We start from the raw sequence: 12,084 nt of genomic DNA, 5'->3' as shown, positions 1-12,084 counted from the left end.
ATGTAAAGGAATCTCTATGCACTGATATGTATATGATAGCTGCGTAGTCCCTGCGTAGGCTCCACGAACGCTGCGGACTGCGGAAGCTCTTTCTTCAAGCAGTCAATCAGAGGCAGCAATTATCAGACCATGGTCGAGGAGGGCATCTGCAGCAGCAGGGCTGCAGCTTGTATGCCAGTTAAATGCTTTATTTATTTCTATTTTTTTCATTTTTGAGAGTACTTTAATATACATTCTTCTGTACTGGGGGTGTCAGGGACAGTAAATGTTCCTTTAAGCACAAGTGTATCAGGCAATCCATCATTTTTGTGGATGTATGTGCTGTAACAGGGAGACCCTAAGCTTTATGAAGCAGATATAAGTCACATTGTAGTACCATGGGGAGCTGCTGGAGAGTAGATGTACTCAGGATACTAGCAAGATTTCCAATTTCTTTCAAGGTGGAGATTGTCCACGTGCCTGGGTTCCTAAAAACAAACAAACCATAACAAGTTGGTTAATTAGACATGTTCTAGCGCATGGACCATAATAGACCTACTATTCATACGGCACGCTGGGAGTTATGGGCAAAGTGAAGAAAGGGCCATTCTGGTGAAAAGAGATAAAGGATGTTAACCCATTAATATAAAATTAAAAGAAAAACACAAATTATGACTCTGCCTGGAAATGTTGCCCCCTTGATGATTATAACTATTTACCACAGACAACAAGAATGCATACCCATTTATGTTAATAATCTTGCTGTTTATGGCTGTTTTTTGAAAGTCCGTAAAGGAGGAGCAGGACTTCAGAACCGTTAATATATAGGGGTCTGCTGCAATGATTTCAGAGGCTGTCACATCACAGGCCAGGAAGCCCAAAGTCCCCAAATTGTCCTTAGTAAGAGTGCCGGAAATTTTCTGGAGAAAAAATAAATTAATTAAAAATGATCCATACATCCATACAGTTTTTATGACATTTTGAATGTGGAAAAAAATAAGAACTGTAACATAGGGTGCGCACAAATTGATCACTAATTATACTGATCATCCCCCCTCAAATAAAATAAAAAAAAAGACATGTAGGTATCTGTAGTACAACAATGGCATAATCTAAAAGTTTTTTTTAATAAATAAAAATGTCATGTTAACAACCAAAGGGTTTAGTAAATTAACTATTTTTTTAATTCGTTAGCGTATGATGTCATTTCTACTTGTCCACATTTGCTGTGATGAGTTGTACAATTTAGCAAACCCACCTACTGTCCCAACCATACTAGGAGGTTATTATTCAAGCCGTGATGAAGAAGGCTGGGGGCTCTAAAATTATCAATATGCCCTATATTTGCACCAGTGAAGGAAACCTATGAAAAAAAGGAGTCTTACCAGACAGGTCTTTGCATTGGTGAGATGGGATGTTCGTATTGGAGATGTTCTTGGCAACAGGTCAATATTAGACTTTCCCAGAAGACTGAAATAATCCTTACAATCTGGTAAAAATGTGTTGGAACTGGAACTATAGGAATTGAGAAAAATAATTCAATTACACTTTGAATGAATGTCCAGGATTTTGGTTAACCAAGGAACACTTTGAATTTGCTTTCAAGATTCTGGATTTGGAAGCTTACTACTATCTACTTCAACCCAGGCAGCAACCCTGATTTCAAACACAACTTGAGTATTTAATAAAAGAACATTACCCAATGAAGAGAAGGACATCACTTGGATAACTTTTAAAGTCTGTTGAAACATCTGTGTTTGTGAGTCGCTTTGTGGCGCAGCTTAGCTAAATAAAGAAAACAAATGGTTCTGTAAATATTACATTTCTTTAAATCCAGAAATGAGAGTTTTTTGGTGGTAACTGGACATCTGTTATGTTTTGGTTTTACTGTGTCGGAGGATTTGACTTCTACCTAACTCCAGACACTTCAGTAGTGGACCATGTCACATGAAGGTCGGTAGGACAATCGTAGACAATCGTGGACAATGTTATCTGTCCAATCTGTGTTTAGTATATTCTAAACCAAATTAAAATTACACAAAATAGCCAAATCATATTCCCACTCTTCGGTTTTCTAATTATTGAGGAACCATCCTATAATGATGGAACATGATTGCACTAAACTTAAGACGGGAACTAGACTGAGATGAAAAAGAAGAAGAAACCACCAGTTACGTTAGAGAAGTCTGGGTTGTGACTAAAAAAGAGACATGATTCTTCACAGCGAGGGTAGTAAAGTTCTGGAATACACTATCAATAGAGTTTATGTTACCTACTATGGAGGGTTTTAAGAATGAACAGGTTTCCTTTGTGGCAAAAAGGAGTTTTTATTGTAAGTGTATTAATGTAAATAATGTTTAGTTATTACTCATAGAGTCATTCATTTTTTCCTCTTTTCTGGGAGAATTTGGCATGGACGTAAGAAGTCATTTGGATCAATGCAGTTTTGGGAAGGTTCAGATCTTACAGTCACCTACCTGGCTGCTTTGTAATGTCACATTTTTCATGGATTTTATGAGACTCTGAAACTGACTGTTGTTTAAACTATTAGTAGCACCGCAGGTGAATCCTTGTAGGATGTTGACGGAGAGGCTACAACAGACAAAAAAGAGATTCTTTGAAATAATATCAGAATATATGTATCCTGTATGCCACAGAAGCAGGACACCATGGGACATTCAATTGTGAGCTATTCAATAAATGTGTATTCTAGTTTCTCCTACATTATGGAGCCCCTTAGGGTAGACTCACAGAACCTGCTTTGTTGGAAGCCCCACATGACATCTGCTAACAATTTACAACCAGCCCATGTCGACCTGGATGGAGCCAGCCAATGCCAAACACCCGGCATAGCCTCCTCATCATAATCTTCCCAGTCTAATCATAGAGGCCATTAAATCGAGTGTTGTGTCCCATGGCCCAAGCCATTTGGGATCTGCTGTGCTCATTACTTCTTGAGCAACAGGTCACCTTCCACTATGGCCATTAGGCTACATTCTAGGGGGGAACATCAATGTCATTGCCTTGGTATCCTGTATTGTTTTGACATAGACACCATTTTCATGGGCTGTTGTTATGGAAAATCTCCTAGAATGTAATATTTTGTGTTTAAGTCTATTTACTATGAGATGAGTACCAAACTTGTATGTTGTGCTGGTTAATTACAGGATTCAAATTGTAGCAAGGATATATTGCTAAAGGACTGTCTGCACACTCTTTAGGACTTACTTTGAGTAGTCTGTAACGTTATCCATTACTTTCTGGAAAAAAACTTGAGTCTAAAAAATATATATAACCAAAAAAATAATATAAAAATGTATACATTCCTCAATTATGATCAATGATAAATTGATCAAATTCCATTTACTGATCTGTGAGCATGAAATTCATACAGAAATGTCAGTCCTAAGCTAACTGTTATTATTATTATTATCTTTTATTTATGCAGAGCTTCTTACAATACATATATTCAAGGGGTATGACTAGAATTGACAGACTAAGACAAACCTATACATTAGGTGGAGAGAGCCCTGCTTGCAAGCTTACAATCTTAAAATCAAACCATAGCCAATTCTGCCTTGAAAACAAAATCATTTGTACTCTGGAAGGAAACATCTTAACTGACAAAATAAGCAAAGTCTAGATACCTATTAGTCAGCGAAATGCATCAGCTAAAACACAGCCACTAAAATCATGTTATTCCTATGCTGCTTAGATTTTCAATGCTGGATTATTATATACCTGATGTTTAACGAAGACCTTGAAGGGATGGCTTTATTGTTTATGTGTGAGAATCATGATACATGACATCCATGCTCATCCTCACCGGTTTGACTTTGTCATATTTGTTCCCTACCCGGCTATTAGTTTCATTAGCATTACCTGGCTGGTTGTCCATTTCATCTGGCCAAGTTCTTGCACGTTGTTGATGGACATGATTAGCCGTGATACAGGGATTTCACTTGCCAGGTTAGCAGGTACCACCTGGAATATGTTTTTTTTGGAGGCCAAAGTAACCTGTATCACCTAAAGGGGAAGGGGGTAGGAAAAGCCAAATGTCAACATTTTTGTTCCTGTGGTACTTTCATAAAGTATAGTTTCATAATTGCGAGTGAAGACTGTTAGGTTCTTAATAGTCTTTTTCAATTATGAGTGATTTTAATCATTATACCCCCCTGATCCCCCTAACTGGAGCATGATTACACGAAAAAGCAGGGCAAAATGGGAAATTGGTATGACAGCTTCTGGAAATCTGGATTGTTTTGCTTAAAACGGTACACTTAGGAGGTATGTATGTAGGTTCTTGTCAGTAGCGTAACAACTAGGGTCGCAAGGATTGCAAGTGCGATGGGGCTTGCCTTTGTAGGGGGGCCCGGACAACCCCAGCGACCATTTGTCTGCCATTTCCAAAATGATTAAGCTGGGGGCACCTAAGGGCAATTTTGGCACCGGGCCCTGTGGTCTCTAGTTATGCCCTAGACTCTTCTCAAACACCTACTCTGCTTGCATTAGCAAATAGTATCACAATGTATTTCTATAGATACCAACCTGTTGCACAAATCTCTGTCTTAATGTCGTTGTTGCCTGCTCCATGTAACTAACAAATATATTGTTCTTAGCCAGAGCTGAAATGTCTGCACTTGTTAGATTGTCCATTGTATTGGCCTCGAGACCAATCACCAAACTACCGAGAGAACCTAGAGTGGTGGCATTAATCTAGAAAAGAAGAAAAAAGTTGGCAAAGAGCACATTTTTTTTCTAATTCAACATATTGTTTTCATTGATCTTTTCTACACCTAAAAACCAATATCCTTGTTTTACCGTAAATCCGACTTCTGTTATCTTCTTGACCACAGAAGACGCTTGAGCAACGCTCCAGGTCTCAATCTTGGACAAGGTTGGTAAACTCTGCTGCAGAGCACTCCCAGTGGTTTTCTGTATTATTGCAGTGGGTGACAGTCCACCAGCTAATGAACCGAGCGTCCCCAGGGTCTCTGCTGTGAATGTACTCACTGAAGAAAGCAGAGATGCCAAAACCTGAAAAAATAAAGAAATGAGAAGTTTTCTAGATATTACACCCTTAAACTATGTATACTATATATACTGTATATATATATATATATATATACGATGTCAAAAAATAGAGTATTGCAGAGTATGCGGTGATACCTTTTTTATTGGACTAACATAATATTAAAAAGACAAGCTTTCGAGAGTTATCCTCTCTTCATCAGGTCTGAAGCAATACTAATCAACATGATAGAGGTTACAACTTAAAACAAGTGATGGTATAAGAGAAGGGGGGGGTCGAGTGGGGTGTCGTAAATAATAGGTCTGGAGGTGAGAAATGCAGAGAGGTAGAGAGATAACCCAGGGACAGAACAAATAAACTTAGGGAAACCAATAACCACAGTAAAACATCAAAGATAACAGCAATTAGACATTGGATGACTAGATGAAGTTCATATGAAGTTCTGGTAGTGTGTAAGGAAACCAGAATCCACATTAAGTCCCTCTTTTATGGTGTTAAAATGTGTAATCATTTTCATCTCAAATGTTTTTCTTTCCTGATATATATCCAAACCTCCTGCACTCAGTCCATCAGTGACATCTTATAACACAAGCCCAGGTCCTGTGCTGATTGGCTATATATATATATATATATATATATATATATATACTATATGACCAAAAGTATGTGGACACCTAACCATCACCCCTATATAAACTTGCTGCGTCACTGAGGGACTGGACAGTGAAGTGCTGAAGTAAGTAGAGCGTAGTACATATATATATATATATATATATATATATATATATAATGTTTGATAATAGTAATTATAATAATAATAAATATTAATGATAATAAATAGGAAAAATACTTACATCATTTCCTAGGGTGATGTTGGATATACTACAGTTCTTTAGGATATTTGCTGTTGCCAAAGCCTGACTTTCACCAATTGAGCCGATGTTTAGTTTACCAATTATGTAACATAAAATTTTTCTGGGAACTCTGTGAAAAAAATAATAATAAAAAGTCACGTAAAATATATTACTAAAGCTCCTCAGATGCCACGCCTCTTAGGCCATTTCAGATGTTAAAAGTGAAAATGCTTTGTTTGCTTTTTAACTGAAATGAATTCCACCTCAGGGAGAAATAATGCTGTTAATATATTATTACACAACATGGAGGGAAAAGAAAGGGAGGAAAGTGAAAGAAAAGAAAAGGAAGGAGGCTGAACAGCCAATCAGAGAAGGCTCTGTGATCTAAAGCCACTCCCACGCTTCCTGCCTGGCTGCAGAAGGATGCTAGAAGCTGTTCTGACTAGATTTTTGAGGTACTGTACATGCCTTCTGTAGAGCGGCTCTTTTGCTGGGGTCTGACGGCCCCTCATATTACCTCAGAGCCCACAGGTTATGGCAGCAGAGGAGCAGCTCAGGCTAACACAAATCAAATAGGCCTACTGAGGCAGGTGCACCACCTGGGGGCAAAAACCACTATATTGGGGCCAGTATCCCTATTGCAAGCTAAAGGTGAGTAGTGTGAGAAGCACGGGGCAGGGTAGTGGGGGAAGCATTGTGTCGAATGGTAGTTGGGTCTTGGAATGGAATGGGGCAGGGGGACTTTGTTTTTAAGTTTGATCAGGCCCACAGATTTCTGACAGCAGCCATAAATACAAGATGGGGGGATGAGGGCCCCATACCTTCCTGGGGCCCTGGAGCAAACTTGTGATAATCATTTTTTTTTGTATTGACAATAACACAAAGAAAACTTTCTTTTTTTAAATAATTATGCTAGTTTTGTCGCTCTGGCGAACACGAACACTCCATAATACTCGGTGACTCTGACTGGACGTACTTTGTTAACGATATAGATGGATCTTTCGATGCTATTAATTCTGAGAAGAATATCTTTAGCTCTTCAGAAAGGTTCAAACGTTCTATCAAAACCAAGCAGGTCGGATCCACTGAAAAATCTTGAAGCTGTCAAACACAAAATGATGCTCTATAATTCAAAGTAATCCTCGCCACCATTCATTGAAAGAGTTAAGGGTTAACATTAAATATTAACCCTGTAATGGGTACATTAAAGTTATCGCTACTTAAATAAGCATAATGTACAGCATAGTTGCCCTAATACTGTATGTAAATTTACCTAAAAAACTTTCCCGATGTATGCTAGGAAGAATTCTTTACAAATGGGGGTTATGTAATGTAACATTAAACATATATTAAAATATAAAAAAAAAAAACCTATGTTCTGTTCAGTAATATTTTTAGCTTTTAATTTTTTTTTAAATTCAATAATTTCTTTTTCCGGGATAATTAGTTTAAACTAATCTTCTATGTAGCTTTAAAGATTTCTAAGTTGAAGTCAAATAGTTACCAGTTTCACATTATTAGTAAATAATCTTAGGTCCTCAGGCGTGCTATGGGTCAAATAGTCTCCGAGGTAGGTGAAAATCCAGGAAGCGGCACCTTCATCAGAGCTCACATAACACCTTGGCTTTGTATCTGATACGAAAAAAAAATTATATTGGTGACATTTGCATATTATACTAGTATCTAGTGCACAGGGCCACCGCTGGCCACCTTTCTCAGATATGTCACATTCCCACAAACAATACAAGTGCATAGAAGAATAATGTAAAATATACCAGCTGGACTACTGGACCCAAGAGGAATCTTACAATGTAATGTATAAATGTCCGGATGCGTTTGGCGTTGAGAACACTCTCACCTGAATGCAGTAGATAATTCTTGAAGACACTGTAGATATCTTGATGAGTGCTGGTGGTATAATTCCAATAGTGTATGGACAAGGCGTTGACCCTAATGCAGAATAGAAACAACCGTTTAGTCCGTTCATTTATAAGAAAAGAAAGCTAGCATTTTTTCTTCTTTACGATTATAGAAAAGAGTTGATTTTCAAAGACTCACAGATTCTTGTAGAAACTGCAGCTTGCGTTGAGAACCACCTCAACATTCAGGAGTTTCTTAGATATTAGGTGCAGATAGTCAGAGAATCGTTTGTTAAGCCATGTATCTAGTTCTGATCCACTAAGAGACTCCAAAGAATTCAGGAATGTTGGCCACACAGCCCTCAATACAGCCTCTGTGGTTGCGGAGCTCATGTTGACCTGGTAGGAATTCACAATTGTTCATAGATGTGATGTAAGTGATTTCTAATTACAAGCCAATTCAAGACACCCATGATGAATGCTATTAAGGGGTGGTTGTTACATAATATCAGCTACTCATGACCCTAGATCACCTTTCTTTAGGGGCATCATAAGAGGCAAAAAAGGAGAGGGAATAACTTTGTCCCTTACATACCCTAACCTTTTAACAGCTACCCAACTGACTGGTGAATGGGACATTATACCCCTACTAGTTGTTTTTCTTTCTTTTTTTTTTGTGGGTTTTTATTTTTTGATGTGTATGTGTTTTATGGGTGAGGATTTTTTTTTCAAGTTTTGGACAAGATCATGTAAGTTTTCATCGAACGTGCGTGCCCTTCCCAGAAACTCGCAAAATTACAGTCAAATGCCCTGAAATACTTTCGCAAACATGCATTTTTGTGAATCTGTAAGTTGTTTCGCCAGACCTCAGTCACATATTTATAGAGAGGGCGGTAGGTAAATGGAAAAGTGTCCCAGGAATGGCAGGGCCATTTAGACCAGGAAAACAAATCAGAGTAGATGAGCCGAATGGTTCTTATCTGTGGTCAGATTCAATGTTTTTTTGTTTCTGTGTCTGGTGAGTTGAATTAACCCTTAACTTTACTGTACACTTGACTTCTTATAGACCCAATCACCAGGATATGGGGAAAATATTTTGATAAAACTTGATGATGTCCTAAGTGGGAGACGGGTATACTACAACACTTGGATGGTAATCATAATTGACCTCCAATCAAACAAATGAAAAAAAAGCAAAGTGCTCTGAATTATCATTTACTTTTCATTGGTTCTTTTAATCTCACTCACCCACTTTCTCTCTCTCACACTTTCTCAGAATGTCTCCATACCTTCTCTGCCGACCACTTCCGTGTCTCCTTGCAGCACAGCTCCACTTCTGATCTTGCATCTTCTAGCTCTTCTGTCTTCTTCTGTGGCTCCAAAAAGTCTTTGTTCTTCTGCAAAAATGTCAGAGCTTTCAAGCACTCTCTCTCTCCATTTCCTCCAATAAGTGGAGATAATGTGCCCAGAAGCTCCGCCATTTTGCAGAAGTTCACCGTAAGTTCACTTCCCATTGTTCACGTAGGAACACAGACTTTTTGGAGCAGCGGGAGAAGACAGAGATGCAAGGAGATGCAAGATCGGGGGAGGAGCTGCATGCACATGGAAGCGGTTGGCAGAGAAGTTAGGGAGATATTCTGAGAGTGAGGAAGAGTGAATGAGAGTGTAAGAGAACGTGAATGCGAGAGTGAATGAGAGTATGTGAGAGTGAAAGAGCATGAGAGAGTGAATGAGGGTGAATGACAACAATTTCCAGTCAGTTTCCAAATGTAAAAACACCTCGATTTTCTTCTAAAACAAATGGGCAGGAAACAGAATGGGCCAAAAATGTTTTTTTGTTGGTTGTTTCTCACAAGTGTAATGGCAAGTTATAATTAACTAGTATTTCTTTCAAATCCAATAAAGAATTCCTACATTATTAAAGACATTCTTATACTTTTCCTGGCAAAAGTCTCTGATTCCTGTAATGAATGTGTCCATAACAGTATATACTTTAGCACGACTAGTTTGTGGCAAGTTTTCACCACCTTGTTTATTTATCAAAGTATACTTACTGTCTTCAAAAGGTCCATTAATACTGACAAGTTACTGATTTCAGTGTAGTGTGACAATATAATTTCCCAGTGAATACTGCTTGTGTCTTGGTTGAGATAGCGTAACAGGTCATTTGGTAGCAACGTGTTTAGTTTCTGCAGTAAAGAAAAAAGTGGTTCTTTGTTAGATATGGAGATACAGAAGTTAGCGTCAAGATGGTGCCTTCAAGACAACATGCTTGGTTTGCTTCTATATCTGTATTTAACTATAAAAATGTTACAATTAGCAGAGTTGTTGGAACAGCACATTTTTGGTACAGGCATAGCTACAATAGAGGTTTGTTCCGAATGGAACATCAGTGGAGCTGCTTAAAGAACCTCCTTGTGGCGGTCAGCTACAGAGCATCACTAGGTGGCCACGAGGGAGCTGGAATGGAGCTCTGTGCTACAACCAGGCCCGGACTGGGACAAAAAAAAGGCCGGGCATTTAAGACTGAGCAGCCCATTTTTATTTATTTATTTTTAAAGCCCACCCTTCATGTACCATCTTTGCATTTCCCCAAATCACTTAAACATTCATGATAGACACAAACACATATTCATTAATGCAGTCTCACAAATCATTCAAGCAATTTATCCACACATTTATTCATTCCTTCTTATCTGCCACTTCTAACTATGTTCCCCCTTATCACTATGTACCCCCTTCCCCATTTCTCAATATGTACCCCCTCTATCTCCCCTTTTCTATCTAACCCCTCTCCCCCCTCTCACTGCACCCCCCTCCCCTACCCTACTTACCTTGTTGCCGGAGTAAGCAGCAACTGCGACCGGGTCCGCCACTCTAGGGGGCCGGGCAGCCCCCACCAGGGCCGGCCTTAGGGGTGCGCGGCCGCACACGGCTTAAATTAAAACATCGTTTTTGGGGGGTTTTTATTAACTTTATTTAACATCCTCCATGTTAAATAAAGTTAAACAAACTTTATTTAACATGAAGGATGTTAAATAAAGTAAACAACCCCCCCCCCAATGTTTTAATTTAAGCCGTGTGCGGCCGCACACCCCTAAGTCCGGCCCTGGTGGGGGTTGCCCGGCCTCCTAGAGAGGTGCCCCTTATGCCCTGCGTTAATGCGGCCGCATAGGCCCAGTCAGTCCGGTCCTGACTGAGCCTATTTTAAGGTAGGTGCCTGGAGCTGCAGCTCCATCAGCCCCTACGTCAATCCGGCCCACCGGAAAAAATGCCCGGTGTGCCCGATGGCCAGTCCGGGCCTGGCTACAACACACAAAGGCTAACACCAAATTCTAACACATACTTTTGCTAATACCATACAATAAATCACTCACACTAACTCCATATACTAACACACACAAGTGCTAACACTGTACAGTAGCACCAGGGGAAAATTAGCAATGGGGCATTTAACCCAGGTTCCCTGGTGGCAAGTGGCCCTCACTTGCTGCTAACTTGCAGAGCAATTGATGTATTTGTTTTCACTGTACATGGCTCTTTACTTGTAAGGAAAAGTATGTGCATTATTCCTTGTCTATTCATATTAACGTAACAATACAAACAAACAGAAATAGCTTCCAGGACAGTTGTAAAGATTTCTTTTTATACTGCATAATTTGGTTTCTTGGTTATTTTTTCACATTCAGTAGCTGCATAACATTCATGAAGCTTTGTGAAAACAAAATTTCTTTTGCATGATGGCCCCCTTGCATTGACATATCCTGGCCTAGGTTAACTAGGCCGGCAGATATAGGGATGGCAGTCCCCTGCTACAAAACTGGGGAGAAGATCTGCCTCTTGGGTGATGAAGCCCCCTGTGTCCCACTGCACAATGGACCAATTACAAGGACAATATTTGATCTCCCCAACCAGCCTATTTACACGATGGAGGCTTAATGGACTACGTTAAAAGGTGCTGCATGCTGGGGTACATATACATACTTATGCAAACTTACTCTAACACCATACATATACTGTATATATATATATATATATATATATATATATATATATATACACACTTACTTCCATGCCCAGTGCAGGTCTCCTTCCCTACCTGTCGCTCTTACCTTGAAATATTTACCCACTAAATAAACATAATGAAAAGTTACCTGTGAGAGCAGCCCAGATTGAATCAGTGACACCAGCTTTTCTGAATCCATAATGACAGAAAAAGCCATTAAATAGTTGTCAACGAAGGTTTGAAAAGTTTCATTTTTGCCACACATTAGCATTGAATCTGTAACAAGAAAAAACATGAGAATGCTTTGTCTTTTATAATAAATACATTTTCACATAACAGTTAAAATTAAAGTGA

Source organism: Sceloporus occidentalis, unplaced genomic scaffold (genome assembly GCF_023333645.1).
Source record: "Sceloporus occidentalis isolate IW3139 unplaced genomic scaffold, rSceOcc1.0.p SCAF_76, whole genome shotgun sequence".
NCBI classification, from domain to species: domain Eukaryota; kingdom Metazoa; phylum Chordata; class Lepidosauria; order Squamata; family Phrynosomatidae; genus Sceloporus; species Sceloporus occidentalis.
Note: the sequence above shows the minus strand (reverse complement) of the source record.